The following is a 15,481-nucleotide window of genomic DNA, read 5'->3' on the forward strand; positions in this document are numbered from 1 at the left end:
TCCTAATTCCTTTCCTTCTGCCCTCTGGGCCCTGGCAACCACTCATCTTTTTGTGTGTATAGATTTTCCTATTCTGGACATTTCATGGAAATGGAGTCATGCAATATGATGTCTTGTGCGTGTGACTTCTTTCATTTAATGTCTTACAGTTCCTCCATGTTGTAGCCTATATCAGTACTTCATTCTTTTCTACAACGAATAGTCCATTGTATGCTTATAGCACCTTTTGTTTACCTCTTCATCTGTCCATGCTTTCAGAAGGATCTTGGCACTAGCCTGAGCTGAACTTGAAAGCTATAGACAATGAGTTTTTTTTCCATCTCCTAACATGGTAAAAATTAGTGTTTTAGGAAGATTGCTGTGGTGGGGCCATGAAGACCAGATCTATGGTGAGGTAGAGATGGAGGATGATGAAATTTGGAGCCTCATTCCATTAAATAGGAGAGAAAAGTCAAGGTCACCTAGGGAATCTTTGTGCAAGAAGCAAACTCGTTCTCTCTCTCTCTCTCTCTCTCTGTCTCTCTCTCTCTATCTCCAGTTCTGACCATAAAGCCATAAAGCCACAGGCTTTAAAGAGTGGCTATCCTGGGGTTGAGGGCCCAGTGGTGGTTTCAACCTTGTCTCATATTTCTCCTGGCGGCTCTGTGGAAAATCAGCGACCACGCTCCTTCCTGGAACATGCATTGCTGATAATTGCCTCTTGCACAATTATCTGCCAAAGCCCGTTGTTAATGAAATGAATGATTTAGTTATCCTTGTTAGTAATGGCCCACGCTGCACAAAGACCCATTATTGCATCCATGAGGCTGGCAGGAGTGCCGGCCAAGGCACCTGTGAGCCATTCTTACAATTAGCTCTCTTATCAGCTTGATTGGAGAGGAGAAGGCTGCCAGTGGCCACAGGGGTGCAGCCTGTCCTCTGCATGGTCCCCACGATGCATCAAGAGCTGGGAGCATCTCGGGGCAAAATAAGAAATGAGGCCAGGACTGAGCTCTTTGTTTGCCAATTTTGACCTGCAAAGCCTGGGGCTGCTCCCCCTAGCACAGAGGAAGGACGGCCTGAAGGATTGTGGGGACATGCATCATGTCAGGTTTCCTTGGGTTCAGGGAGCAGCTCGGCTGACTGGCAGATGAGATACCTTGAAGCATATTGGGGTATCCTATTAATAAAACATCTCTCCCCATCACACACCATTGCACAGCTTCCCCTGCTCCCTCAACTCCTCTACCAAAGAGAATGTCTTTCCTTTGCTGGTAATACTGGGTTTTTGCTCCCCTCCCTCCTCTGTCCCCAGTAGCGGCTGTACAGTACTGTTCCTTCATTTCCTGTTAGGCCTGATCTTCCTCTAGTTCTCATTTCTGCCACTTTGCTTTCTTTTTTTTTTTTGATTTTGATTTTATTTTATTTTATTTTATTTTTGAGACAGAGTCTTGCTCTGTTGCCCGGGCTGGAGTGCAGTGGCCTGATCTCAGCTCACTGCAAGCTCTGCCTCCCGGGTTTACGCCATTCTCCTGCCTCAGCCTCCTGAGTAGCTGGGACTACAGGTGCCTGCCACCTCCCCGGCTAGTTTTTTTTTGTGTGTTTTTTTTTTTTTTTTTTGTATTTTTTAGTAGAGACGGGGTTTCACCGTGTTAGCCAGGATGGTCTCGATCTCCTGACCTCGTGATCCGCCCGTCTCAGCCTCCCAAAGTGCTGGGATTACAGGCTTGAGCCACCGCACCAGGCCGATTTTTTTATTATTATTATACTTTAAGTTCTAGGGTACACGTGCACAACGTGCAGGTTTGTTACATATGTATACATGTGCCATGTTGCTGTGCTGCACCCATTAACTCATCATTTACATTAGGTGTATCTCCTAATGCTATCCCTCCCCGCTACCCCCTCCCCACAATAGGACCCAGTGTGTGATGTTCAAAGAAAGGGAGAACACGAGCAAGAAAAGTAGACAGAAATGGGCGTGACTGGGACAAGTAGAACTGATCAAGGTAAATAGAGACAAAAATAGAGAAAGCAACTTGAAGGACATTGTGTTAACACACACAGGAATGTGTACGCACACACACACTTGCACATACACATTTCATCTTGTCTTCTGGACGATGACATTCAGGAATAAGTTCTTCAGTTTGGGAAATAGCTGCCCAGAGTTGTGACTGAGAAATGTGTTTCAGCTTAAAGAGACTAGAGTAACATGTGGTTAAGGGACTCCTGCGAAATGAGCAGAACCAAGTGTGCAATGACTGTGCACAGAGGCAGGTTTTAGAGGCTGTGTAACAGGGTGGGTGGTCTGTGCTTTAACCTGGCTTCACTCCTTTAACTGGTTGTGACTCTGCATAAGCCATTTAATCCACAGCAAAAGATAGATGCTTGAAAACTGCTTTAATACATGCGTATTTATTTATGTTGACAACCTCTGCATGTCACTCAGTAAAAATTTCCAGGCTACTTCCAATAATAACGAAACAGAAGGATAAACTAAATTATGTCAGAGGAACATAATATGTAAAAAATATAATAAAATTAAAGATGAGATTAGCACCTGAAAATCTCTCTATTATGACTCGAAAGCCTACTAATTTGGCCCTGAGAGGTAGGGCCCTTCCTAATTTTGACAGTGAGAAATATATTGTCCGCGGTCCTGATATGAAGGACCTGTGGGGGCAGAGGGCAGTGCCCTGGATAACGCCCCTCCAGTGGAGAAAGGAAAGATCCCATTATGACTGCTACGTCCCTCTCGGAAGATGGCAGAGGAGGCCAGCACTCCTGCCAGTACACGACAAAGTGTCACAGCCCAAATTATCCAGCTTCATCTTCACTATCTATACCAGTCATGTTCAATAACTTATAAAAAGCAGTGGTACTCTTCTAGTCCAATTAAATCTTGCACAAGCACACAGAAAGCAGGGCGCTGGGTCATTGTTTCAGAGGGGGAACGGCTGACCATTTTCTTAGGGCTTCTCTTTCCCCACGCAGAGACTGGTGAGGCCTGATGAGGCACCTTTGCTCGGAATCTCAAACATCTGAAAATCCCTTGTCCGATCTAGGCAAAAGGATGGACATCAGAAAGGAAGGAGGGAGGGAGGGAAGAACTAGAGGAATGAAGGGAGGCAGGAAAGAATGTTGGTTTTTACTGCTACTTGCGCAGGACTCTTGTGGAAGCCAGTAGGGAAGTTATTTTGAATCGGATAAATTGGGGCTTCCTCTTCTTGTTCATCGAGACCACTCTTTTGGCTCTTTTCATTCCAATAAAACAAACCACGATACACTAAGAGACTGAAGAGACAGCACAATGCACTTTTAAGTGTCTGGGCTCCAAACCGAACTGTCTGGGTTTGAATCCTGGCCCTGCTACTTATTGCTGTGATACTGGATAAGTTACTTAACTTCTCTGTGCCTGTTTTCCCATCTGCAGAAATAGGTGCTAATAACCTACCTCATGGGATTGTTGTGAGGAGAAAATGTGTTAGCATGCGTACGGTGTTTAGAATGGCGTTTGGCACATGGTCTGGGAGTAAATGTCAGCCGTCATTATGTTGTGGGTGTATAAATACACTACCCCTTGCAGTGTCAGTTTTTGCCCACACAATTCCCAGCCCTCTGCCCTCAGGTGAGCCAGCCTGTCTCATCTCATGGCCTTACAGTGGCTTAGCTCACCCTGCAGTGGGAGCAGATGGCTGAGCTGCAGCCAGGGTTCTGTGAGCGTGGTGGGCTGAGGAGGGAAAGGAATGAGGTTTGGAGTCCTTTTGTTGTTTTGCTTGGGTCAGAAGGAATCTATGGTAGCATGCAGTCATGATCTTATTTTACAGCTGCAGGATGTTGGTAGACAAACTTCTCCCTAATCTATCTGATCTATAAGCCCAAAGGGCCTATAATAGGGGGCGGTCACAGGGGATCAGTGGCCTCCGCCTTCCCAGCGGCTGTGTGATGTGGCTGAGCTCGGAGAAAGAGCACTTGGCTGTGGTGCAACTGGCCTGAAATTCACAGCCCCATTCTCTTGATCTGAGCTGCTTCCGGGGAATAAGGTGGCACCCAGCCTCTCAGGTGCTATATAGGGTACTTCCCAAGAGTTTCCCATATCGGTTGTAAGGTGCTGTCTGCACATGAGGGATGGTTTTATGAAGACACAGGGGAGAGTTACCAGCAGAGTGACGGCCAAAGCTTTGAGCTAGATGGTTTTCATTTTCCTGACACATCACCCTAGGGTTTTCCCGATGTTTCCATCAATTTGTGAAGTGCAGTGAGTGGTCATGTCCCACAGGGAGTTTACCTTTTACTCTGGAAGACCAAACTTACGGGCTACACTCTGGGTACAGACCGTGCTAGTCCTGCGGGGAGTTGGGAAAGAGGACTGGGAGGCTTTGTGGCTGAGGAGGGACTTCAGGGCAGCAAGGATGACGGCTGGGTTTGAACAGTCAGTGGAGAAGGAAGTGTGGAAAAGCCAGAGAAGTAGACATGGATGTGTGCATGTCAGAGAGGGCAGGGAGACCGGGTTCATGGAGGTGGCAGAGGCAGCACATTGATCTCTGCTTCTGACAGAAGATCAGAGGGGATATCGGGGGGGTGGTCTGGCTACAGTACGGGCAGCCTTGAAGCCCTAGTGGAATAATTTCAACTTGATTCTATGGAAAATTAGATATGACAGTGTAGGAGGGCTTATCTTCTAACTGAAACCAGCTGGGAATTTTTCCCGATAGAGTCAAGGGCAGGGCAGAGTGAGGGCCTTTGGTAGCATGTGCAAATGTACACACGTGTAGCTAGTGTGTGTGGCCCACCATGCTTCTAACCTACCTTTACCTCTTCTAGTTCTTCAGATCTCTTAACCCTGTTGTCTGTGAGCATGGACAATCCGGGCTTACACAGACAAGACCACAGCGTGCCATCTTGTCAGAAGGAGAAACTGGGGCACTCTATTCTAAAGAGGCTGGTTCTAGGACTTCTTTCTCCACTGTGGAATAAGACCCAGAGTCTTACTGCCAGGCCCCTTCCTTCAGGGATCTGGCTTCTAAAGTTAGTTCTTTTCCTTTATCTCATAAAGAGGGAAAGGATGTGCCTAAGATAGGTTATTTGGACGAATGGCCATTGTAACTGTCTCCTATCAACACAGGTGGATAGAGGCAGGTGTGGGGAAGAGGGCTGCCTGGATCTGGGGTTCTCAATCCCCTATACTCCTTGGCCTGTTGTTGAGGGGGAGCTAGAGGAGGGGTGCAGACTTAGCAGATTAAGAAAGATAAACGCTTACTCCTTAACAGTAGGAAAGAGGGATGGAAGAGGAAGATCGAAATCTGAGGCACGAGGAGTGGCCTATCCTGGTGGAGGCAGGAGAGACACGTGTCCTCTACATGCCCATCCAAGTCTCTGATAGGGTGGTCCTTGCTCTGAGGGAAGAGTGTGGGCCACAGGCCACAGGGAGGCTCTGAGGTTGTGGGTGCTCCCCGATCCCCTCTCCAGAGCTGCTACCATTGTCTTTGCCCTTGGAGTGCTCTCCTCCCACCCCCACTGCCTCTTGTTCTCTTTCTCCCTTGGGCCATGAGAATGGCAGGGAGCCCAGCCAGGGCCTGGACGGCGGCCTCAGCTCCCTGTTCTCAATAACTGTGTGTGTATGCATGTGTGCATGTGTGCGTGTGTATGTGTGAGTGCCTGTGTGTGTGCGCATGTGTATAGAGGCTGGGGTTGGGGTCAACAACAGATCACAGCACAGGAGTAGAGAGCTTCTGGGAGGGTGGGGTCACCCATGGGTCACGCCCTGCACCCTGGAGCCCAGAGGACCCTTCGCTCAAACCCACCGCCAGCTGACAACACGGGAGCAGCCAGAGCCACTTTCTTCGCTGCCCAGAGGAGCCTGGGAGAAGCCGGAGGTGTAAGTCAAACTGTGGAGGACTGGGTGAGGCTGAGCCCCGTGAGAAGTGGGAGGAGCCAGGGATGCTTAGGAGGGGCAGGCACTGTGCAGCGAGAGAGGAGGGAAAGGGGAAGTGTTCGGGCCTCTCTGTCCCTCTGTCCCCCTCTTGCTGCATAGTAGCCGCATCCATGTCCCTTGTACTCTGCAATCTGGAAGCCACCGCCAAAAGCTGAAAATCCCAAGTAGAGCAGCAAAAGGTATGAGGATTAGCACAAAGTTATGGCCAATGGAGGCTCCCCAAAGTGCATGGTAGGTGGTGGTCCAGTGTCCAAAGGCAGGAGTGCTGGGGCAACCCCATAGCTGGGGGTCATATGGGAGAGACTGAGGAACTTTAGTTTGTGGACTCTCAGTCAACCGTGTTGCCGAGGAGGGGAAGGGGAAGTAGATGAGGTGGTTGTCTGGACAAGACCCAAATCCTGCTTCTACATACAGGTGCTCACAATGGCCAGTGCCCTGGAAAAGCTCGGGAATAAATACACCTGGGCCTTAGAAAGCAGAGGCGGAGGATAATGCCATCCAGTGGGAGCGTTCATTTGTTTCCTCAGCCAGCCTCTGTACCAGGCTTTCTGGGAACAAGGGCTGGATGAACAAGGCCTTGGGAGTTCCTATGGGGAGGGACTGGGGGTGAATGGGCAGTGTGGCTGGCCCGGCGGTCACTTCTCCTCTGCTTATCCAGGCTTGAGGATGGATTCCTGGCTCCTGGTGCATTGCCACTCCCTGCCACCCTCCTCCATGTCTTCTATCTTCTCCTGGTGGCGCCACGCCTTGCTTCATGTCCCAACAGGAGGCTCTGGGGCTGGCACAGCACTCGCTGCCTACAACCTGGGCCTGGTGGTTCTCCTAGGGTGCCTCTGGGAGGTAAGACTGGTGGGCGGGGGTTCCTGGAGAGTTCTAGGATCTTTTTTGGAGGGGTGACCAAGGGATAAATAGAACCATAATATTCCTACGTAGAAAATTGAAAAGCCTTCTTGATGGGGTCACACGCAGGAGCTGGGATTCTGTGCCTTCTTTGGCTGCTCAATCCTTGTTACAAACTTCCACCCTTCATTTCCTTACATGAGAGAGTACAGGTCAGTGGCAAGCTAGAGTGGAATTCCTTATCCCTCCCACCTCATGTGGATCCCCCATCTCCTGTTTCTACCTGGGCTCTGTTCATCTCTGCCTGGTTTTCTGAGCCCCAAATCTGGTATTCCTTCGAGACCTTGCAAACAGTCATTGAGCAGGTGTATATCCAATATATGCTTCATGCCAGGCTGTGCTGTGGCCTGCAGAATCCCTGTTGGATAAGGCCTCCCTGCCCTCCAGAGGCTCACAGTCTAGAGTGGAGACAGGTGTGGGCACAGGCGGTTGCAATGCAGTGTGTGTTGGGTGGGCAACAGAGAGGATGCATCATGCACCAGGGGCAGGGAGGGTGGGGCAGCAACCCAGTATCTGGGCCAGGGGTTAGGATGTCAGGAAAAGCTTTTCAGAGGTGGTAATGATCATCACAGATGTGTTCCCATGCCGATTACAGGCAAGGCATTGGTGCAGGCACTTTACGAGGATCGGCTCATCTAATTCTCATGATAGCACTGTTTGAGACGCAGAGGGGTTAAGTAGCTTAGCAGGTGGCAAGGCACAGAGGCAGAGTGCAAACCAGGCACCCTGACTGCACCACTTGCAGCCTCCTCCTCCAACTCTTCCACCTGTTGGTGAGGTAACGGGGAGGAGACGGAAGAAGCAGGTCCGGACAGCCACACCTCTTCCAACTCCTCTTCGTCTCTTCCTTTCTCAGCTACTACAAGCACAGGGAGGGTGGTGCCATGGCCTGCTGGGAGCCTCTGATGCTTCCCATCCCGCAGAGGCTGAGGCTAAACCCCTTCATGGGCACAGGAAGCCCTCTGGAGTCCTCTCTGGCCCTGTCTTCCTCTCCACCTCGTCTCCCTCTACAGGCTCTCAGCAGCCCTGCACACCACACTCATCCAGCACAGGCCTGCTCGCCAGCCCACACAGCCATGCTCAGCAAGTCCTCAGGCCTGGGCACATCACTGATTTTCTGCCAGAAGTGCTCTTGTCCCCCAGTCTCCTGACAAATTCCTGCACATCCTTTAGATTCAGGTCAGCTGTCGCCTCACAAGAAGCTTTCCCTGACTCCTCTAAGGCCAGGTTATTTGTTTCCTTGCTTGGCCATTCCCAGCTCTTGGTACAGTCCTGGACCCTCTGAGATGGGCTGGAGCCACTCCACCCACGGGTGAGCACCAGGTGTGGGTCTCCCCGCAACTTCATGTTCAGTGACTTTGTGTGAAATAACTTGAAGTCCCTCCACCGTGGTGGCAGTATTTACACTGTAGGAATTGGCAAACCCTGCAGACACCTCCCCCACGTTAGGAGCCTATTAAGGATATACTGACCCCTCACCGACTGTGGTCTTTCTCCAGCTGTGTCACCACTTTCATATGTGCCTTTCTTCCCTCCCAAACAGCAAGTGCTTCAAAGGCAGGACCCCTGTCTTATTTATCTGTTTAAAGACAGACCCAGCATACTATCTGGTAGCACATGAGGGCTACGAATAACTCATGAGACGTGAGGCATGCGCTAGAGAATTTGTCATTTAATTATGGCAACTAGGCACTCTCCTGCCACCCCAATCCCTTGAAAACTCTGCCACGCTCACAGTCAGCTTCCTGCTCAGAACCCTCAGTAGGTCCTTTTGCATATGTGGCCAGAATGCCAAGTCCCCCAAGGTAGAGATTTCTATCTGTTTGGTTTTATCAACGTGATCCAGTGCTCAGAACAGCGCCCAGCATGGAGAAGTGCTTAGTACCATTCAACACGTTATTGTCAAATAAATCAATACATGATAAAATTCAGGCTTCTTACAACAGCCTTCAAGACCCTTTATTCACAATTCGGTCTCTCCAATTCTGTGGCCTGCTTCTCCTTTGGTCAGAGCCTCCACACCAGTCCTGCTAATCTCCTAGTTAGGCCCCCAGGTCCAGGTACCACATACACTTGTCCCGGCATGAAACTCCCACTCCCTCTCCTCTGTCTGCCCAAAGTCTCCTCATTCTTTGATCCGACTCCTGGAACACCTGCTACCTCCTACTCTTCCTCTAGCACCAACCTGTAAGGTTAGAATTTTTTTCCACATCCTCAGCCAGGCTTCGAGTTCCTTGGGGCAGGGCGGACGTGTGGACCGCCTTGGTGTCCTCAGCACCTATCTCAGGCTTTCATGCATAGTAGGCACCCAGGATGGCGTTGTAGCCTATATTTGCCCACATTAAAAAATTAGATACCAGCAAGATGCATACAAGTTGCGCCTCTGATCTCACCACCCCATGGAGTTTATTAGCAGTTGTTCACCAAATGTCAGCAGAGGTTGCATTGGGGTGGTGGTGTTCGGGAGCCCGAGCCAGTCGGGGTTCACCGTGGTGGGAACAGGTTTTGTGACTCGATCTTTTCCTCTTTCTTCTTCCTCTCAGGTCATGGCCACCCCGCTGCTGGCTAACTGCAGCTACTTCTGCCAGCCAGTGGACTACAGATGGAGTGAGCATGGAATGAGGCTATGGCAGGGAGCAGGAAGCAAGCCTGGAGAGGGTTAGGAGGGACAACTTCATAACAATCAGAGGTCAAGGAGGTATCACCTGAGCCTTTTGATGAGAGACAGGGGACTGGCTGGTTATGTGCAGGCTTTGGAGTCAGATAACCTTGGACCTCAGTTTGAATCTCAGCTCTGCCAGTTACTTGCTGTGCGACTCGGTGGCACACCTAACTCTTCTAGGACTCCATTTTCTTATTTATAAAATTGAGATAATAACACCTCTTTGATAAAGGGAAATGATTGAAAGAAGATGGAATCAGATAATATATGACAGACAATATATGGAAATGTTTAGCACAGGGGCCAGCACACACTGAGTGGTAGCTAAGTGGTAGTGATTTCATCACTGTTAGCTGTTCTCTGTTTCAACTAGAAGCAGAACAAAAGGCTTCCTTGTAACAGAAGACTCCAGCTGAAGCCTGTCACCAGGTGGCTGAGGCTTGTCACCAGGTGATATGGATGTTGAGTCACTGGATGTTGGTGATGGGCTCAAGTCCTGTGACTCAAAGTATGATCCTTGGGCCGGCAGCATCAGCATCATCTGGGAGCTGGTTGGAAATGCAGAAGCTGTACTCCACCCCAGGCACACTGATGAAGAATCTTCTTTCAACAAACAAGATGCCCACATGCTCATTAGATTCCAGGGTTCTGGGCTGGGGCACATTTGGGGAGTCCTTCTGTGGTCACACCAATAGCTTCTCCCCTTTTTGCCTGTGCGAACAGGCATCTTTCTGCGGACAGGTAGGCACTGTGGAATCAGCGGTGCATAGAACAGTGAGGATTTGGGGCTGAACTCAGCCCAGGTGGGACAAGCTGTGGCACCAGCCGGACTGCAATCTGATGGAACTTCCCCGTCCTGTCCAGCAGATGGCGAGCGTGTGCTGCTGGTGCCTCTTTCCAAAGGCCGTTGAATTGCTTGACAGGTAAGATCCCGGACTCATGGGCTCCTGTATATCCGTCAGCCAAATCTGGGGCGGTGTCTGACTCTCCCAGCAAGAATGCTCTCTGGGTTTGCCCAGGCAGTCATGCCAGAGACTAATTTCAGAGCAAAGCCTTGGTCCGGTACCTGGCTGAGGGAGGACGCCCAGCCACTGAGGTAGCGTCCCCTTCCACCGGCTCCCATGGTCCCTGCTTTCTATCTGCAGAAGTAGGAGTAAGCATTTGCTCCATGAGTAGCCAGGTTCCAGGTACAATTAAAATGGAAAATTAAACAAACTTTAAAACTGACATGATATAGCAAGGGTCATCAGACAACAAAAGCCATCCTTCCATGTTAATGAGAAGAAACCTTGCTGGTGAGGCCAGGGGGCTTGTGGGATTAAGCAGGGTGGGGCAAGAGCATAATGTTGGTGTGGTTGGTGATGAAAAGAGGGGGCTCTTTCTTCTCAGTCTCTTGCCAAAATGAGCTGAGCAGAGATCACATGGGAATGTGTGGTGTAGGTGTCTGGATCTTGGGCTGACGGTTCAACACCTGAATTCTTACCCCGGTGCCCTGGGGGGGGCAAGGATCGGACATTGGAAAGAACCCAGTCTCTGAAGCCAGACTGTTCTGATCCCAGTTTGGCCACCTATAAGTTGTGTGCCTTTGGGCAAGTTACTTAGCCTTTCTGTGCCTTTTTTATCCTGAAAAATGGAAGTAGTAGAAGTATAAACTACATACAATTATGTGGTATTTCAGTGATTATTTTATACACACAAAATAGAATAGTGTTCTCTTCCCTCCTCTTCCCACCACACATCCCTGCCCAGCATCTAGAAGACCACCTGAAGCTTTCACACTATGAGACCTTAGATCCTGCGAGAGTTTGAATTTCAAAGGCCTCAATTAAAGCACACGGTAGGTCATAGATTGGTGTTTGACTATTGTTATTTCCCTTTAGTTTTAGTCGCTCCTTCAGTAAAACAGGTAGAATTAGCCCGTCCCACTCTAAGGGGTAGTTGAGGCCCCGAGAGAAGTCTAGAGGAAGGAGACCTCCAGAGATGACTCCATCTCTTCCTCCTCTCCAGGTGTTCTTTATTTTATGAATGAAGCCAGAGCAGCCCACCTTCCTGCATCTCTACCATCATGGCACCATGCCCTCTGATGGGTGGGCTGGAGTCAAATACGTAGCAGGCAGCCAGGTAAGTGATGCGTGCTGTGGACAGCCCTGCCCCAGGCCCTTGTAAGGCAGGTCTGCTGGGCTGAGTCCCAGCTCAGGAGACCTGCATCCCTGGAATATTATGGCTGGTCTCTAACTTTTCCCTTCCCTGAGGCCATGAGACCAGACCTCTGCTCCCATTTGTCCATGTGGCTCCTTAGAGCTCCTGGGCTACCCATCTCTGGGATGGGGAGGTGGCTGCTGGGAGATGCTCATCATAGCCATCAGCCCACAGAACACAAAGGGAGTAGAAATATTCTCATTTAGCATCTCAATAACTCCAGCCCTCCATCATCACGACTTCAGATGGCTCATGCCGGACCTCTGCAGGATAAGGTCTCTCCAGGGATTTTCTGTAGAGATTGCAGAGGTGCTCTCTGCAGCTTGGAGGATTGAAACATCAAAGAGAACTCCCACACCACAGCTAAGCCCAGCTGCACTTATTTTCCTTTATCGTCCCACACCCTACTCTGCAGCCTTCTTCATAGGGATGCTTAATTCTTTGATCCATGTCTTCATGTATCTGTATTATGGACTGGCTAGGTTGTGGCCTCCTATGTGGCCCTACTTCTGGTGGAAATGATATCTTACCACCCTACAGTTGGTAAGGAGATCCCATTGGCTCCAGGGGCCTTGGCTGAACCCTTGGTTCTATTCTTGACTTGTCAGTCTATACCAGTGACTTGGCATCTGCCCATAAACAAGCTCTCTCATCCTTAGATCTTCCTTAGCTTCCCAACTTGCAAGGACCTCAGTAGCCATCTTATGATCCTGGAACCAACCCTAACTCACTGGCACAGTGTGGGACTTTGAGCAAGTGGCTTCCATGCTCAGGTCTCAATGTCATTATCTATAAAATGAGGGCCTCAGCCAGATGACCTCTAAACATTAATATCCTGTGAGTCTGTGATCACTGATTGCACCCTCCAGGTGCCTGATGTCTTGCAGTTTTGGGAACACCACTGCCCCCCAGATGGTGATGACAGCCTGAAGTGTCCCATATGGGGCTCTGGATATACTGAGTTTATCATCAGGACCACCATGACATGGCTGGATGGGGGAATTGGGGCAACCAGGACCAGGAGAAGAGTCAAGAAGATTCTTGGGATCATGGGGTGGAAAGAACTGACTGCTCTCCCCTCTCTTTCTTCTCACGCTTTCTTTTGCCCAGGGTCAGTTTGTGGCCACTGCTGCCCCCTCTTCCTACAGTCTCCTCACCAAGTGCCCCTTCCCTGATGGTTCAACACATCTGTGCTCCTGTAAGCCCTCAGCTTCCTCATTCTCTTCCTCAACTTCTACCACCAGACACACCTGAGGGGCAAGCAAGACAGGCTGAACTAAGGGCAGGACCCAGGGACTGAAACCAGCACAGTGTCCCCACAGAGAATTGGGTGGAAGGCAGCGTGGCTTCCAGCTTACTGGTGCCGAGCAGATTCCTCTGGGTTTCCATTGTATCCTCTGAAGCAAGGAGGAGGATTGTTTTCTGTCCAGATCTCAGGATCAAAGAAATAGGTCCAACTTCCTGTGCTCACTTCAGTTAGAGCACTTCCCATGTGACTTTGTAGCTTTGTGTGCATCTCCTTCCCCTGCTAGACCTGAACCCCCCACGAGAGGGACTCTCTTATTCTGAATGTTCCCCACACCTGGAATTTTAATAAACATCTCAACAAACGTGTGTGTTTGGATCCTTGGATCCCATGACTGCACTCATAACCTTGGTGAAGAAGAGGGCTGCGAGTAGGAAAGAGGTCAAGGTTGGCTTGATCTCTAACTTTATAGTGGGAAATTGTGATGGAGAATATTCAAGAGTGGGTGTGGGTCTGTTTGATTTCAGGTGTGGCTGTGTAAATAGCCCTGCATATATTTTTGTCTGTTCACGTCTGCGTGTGTATTTGTAGAGTTGTGTGATTCTGTGTATGTGCATGGGGAGTGGGAGAGGGCCAGGTGCACATGTCTGAATACTTGTTTTCATATATAACGCATGTTTCCATTTGGGTTTCTCTCCATTTGTGTTGTTTGCCTGTCTCATCTGTAAGTCTCTGAAAGTCCCACATTGGCAAATAAAAGCCACTGGTATCAATAATTCTTCTGTCCTGATGGGAGACATGGTAGCCCACTGAGAAATCTCTGAATACATGTTCCCCAAGAGCTTCCAAAAATAAATGGGACAAAAGAAGAAATGGGGCACACCCATCTTCTTCACAGGGAGGGAAACTGAGGACCAGCAAAGGGGTCCTGTCTTATGACTAAGATACTATGGCAGAAGCAAATATTGGGTGAGCTGTTCAAACCCAGAACAGGATGGGTTTCTCGAAAGCAGTTTGCCTAGGAGCTGTCTCTATGCCTCCAGTATGATGATTTTTCTCCTTTATAATTGCTCTTCAGCTGTTTTTGATCCCTAGGTAAGTCCTTATTTTGCCATGCCTAACAGTCAAGAACATTAAAGAATTGTTGAAGGTTATGCAGTGCTATTTGGGGACTGTGTCTCCATCTGGCCTTTTAGTTAATCAACCCAAGGCCAGGCAAGGCTACATCCTGTGGACAGAATACTCAGAGAAAATTCCCTCTAACTTACGCAGGATGTGAGCACATTCCACACACTTTTCCATGCACTGGTTGAGTGCCTTTGGGTGGGGGGTGGGGGGTCGGTGCTTATTTTAAGGCAAACTTTTATATATTTTTTAAACACAGGAATAAGGTTTGTTCATTTGCTTAGCAGCCAAGGTAAGGGAAAATTTAGTTACTTCACAGTTTAGCACTAATATTTGCCCAGTTCTTTGTGGCTGCCTCTGCCTGATAAAGCAGCACAAAGGGAAATGATATGTTCCAGGTCACGTCTGAATGGAATGAGACTTTTGCCATGGAGAGCCTGTGTTAGGCAGAGTCCCAGAGAGAGTTTGGGGGAAATTCTCAATGGACTGAAGGCCCTTCATTTTTCTATCCTGTACTACTATGTAACAACTCCACCTCTGATATAAGAGTGCATTGTAAGTATTCTTCATCAGCGTAGGCTGATTGTATGAATATTATAAACCAAAGTTGTTTATATTTAGCCAAAATACCAAAATTCTTAACTAACATTGTAGACGTTCATCTCTATGAACTGTTTAAGATAATGACAAGGAAAGGTGGTGGTAGACATTTCAGTTTATAACATAGCAGGGCTGGGCTGCTGCTCAGAGACAAGGAGGCCCACAGTACTGGGTGGGAAGGTCCCAGAGACAGAAGTAGGGGCAGCCCCCCACCCCCTGTCTCCCATGCGCATACAACAACTGACGGTTTGGGCTCCTGGCTATCACCTCATAAATCAGAGTACATCAAATTGAGAGATAGCAACCACCTCCCAGTGGCCTTCATTGTCCTCTTCCGGCTCAAAATTCTGTGGGGACCACTCTTCCCCACCCACCCCCGTACATACTCCACTGTCTGCTCAGCTGACCACATGTCCCCAAGAGCTGCTGCAGCCTGACCAGTCCTCTTGGAGCCAGGAATCAGACAGGAATCAGAAGAAAAGATGATTTGATTTGCTCCTTTCCTACCCTCCTTTTCTCTTTTTCTTGCAATTCTCTGTATACATGGAGGAACATCTTTCTAAAGAAGCAAGTGTTTGCTTTTTGTCCTCAGTCCCTGAGTACTCTTTGGGTAAAATGTTTGTTACAAAGGAAATGGGGAGCTTTAATGGGGCTTTTGAAATTCAAACCCTCCCAAACAGGATTAAAGGTCACCCAGTGTGAAAGCTTCAGGTGTTCTGTTAGATGATGGACAGGGATGTGTGGTGGGAAGAGGAGGGAATAGAATACTGAGAAATAAAAGACCCTGATTTCAAGAATCTTGTATTTTAGTGGGGGTAGGGTGTATAAAAGC

At 49.1% G+C, this 15,481-nt stretch overlaps 1 long non-coding RNA gene across 3 annotated transcripts; it reads left to right on the forward strand.

Annotated features, from left to right (window-relative positions):
* Nucleotides 1-1,840: 1,840 nt before the first annotated feature.
* On the forward strand, nucleotides 1,841-13,288 carry LOC101009458. Of its 3 annotated transcripts, none has more exons than XR_001892443.3 (5): nucleotides 1,841-6,757; nucleotides 9,361-10,402; nucleotides 11,229-11,316; nucleotides 11,487-11,600; nucleotides 12,789-13,288. It is a non-coding gene; the product is annotated as an uncharacterized LOC101009458 (long non-coding RNA). The 3 variants fall into 3 exon arrangements; XR_001892444.3 differs by lacking the exon at nucleotides 11,229-11,316 and having other exon boundaries at nucleotides 1,841-5,860; nucleotides 6,576-6,757; XR_001892442.3 differs by lacking the exon at nucleotides 11,229-11,316.
* The last annotated feature ends 2,193 nt before the right edge of the window (nucleotides 13,289-15,481 follow it).

The sequence above is a fragment of the Papio anubis genome, chromosome 9 (assembly GCF_008728515.1).
Source record: "Papio anubis isolate 15944 chromosome 9, Panubis1.0, whole genome shotgun sequence".
Taxonomy (NCBI): Eukaryota; Metazoa; Chordata; class Mammalia; order Primates; family Cercopithecidae; genus Papio; species Papio anubis.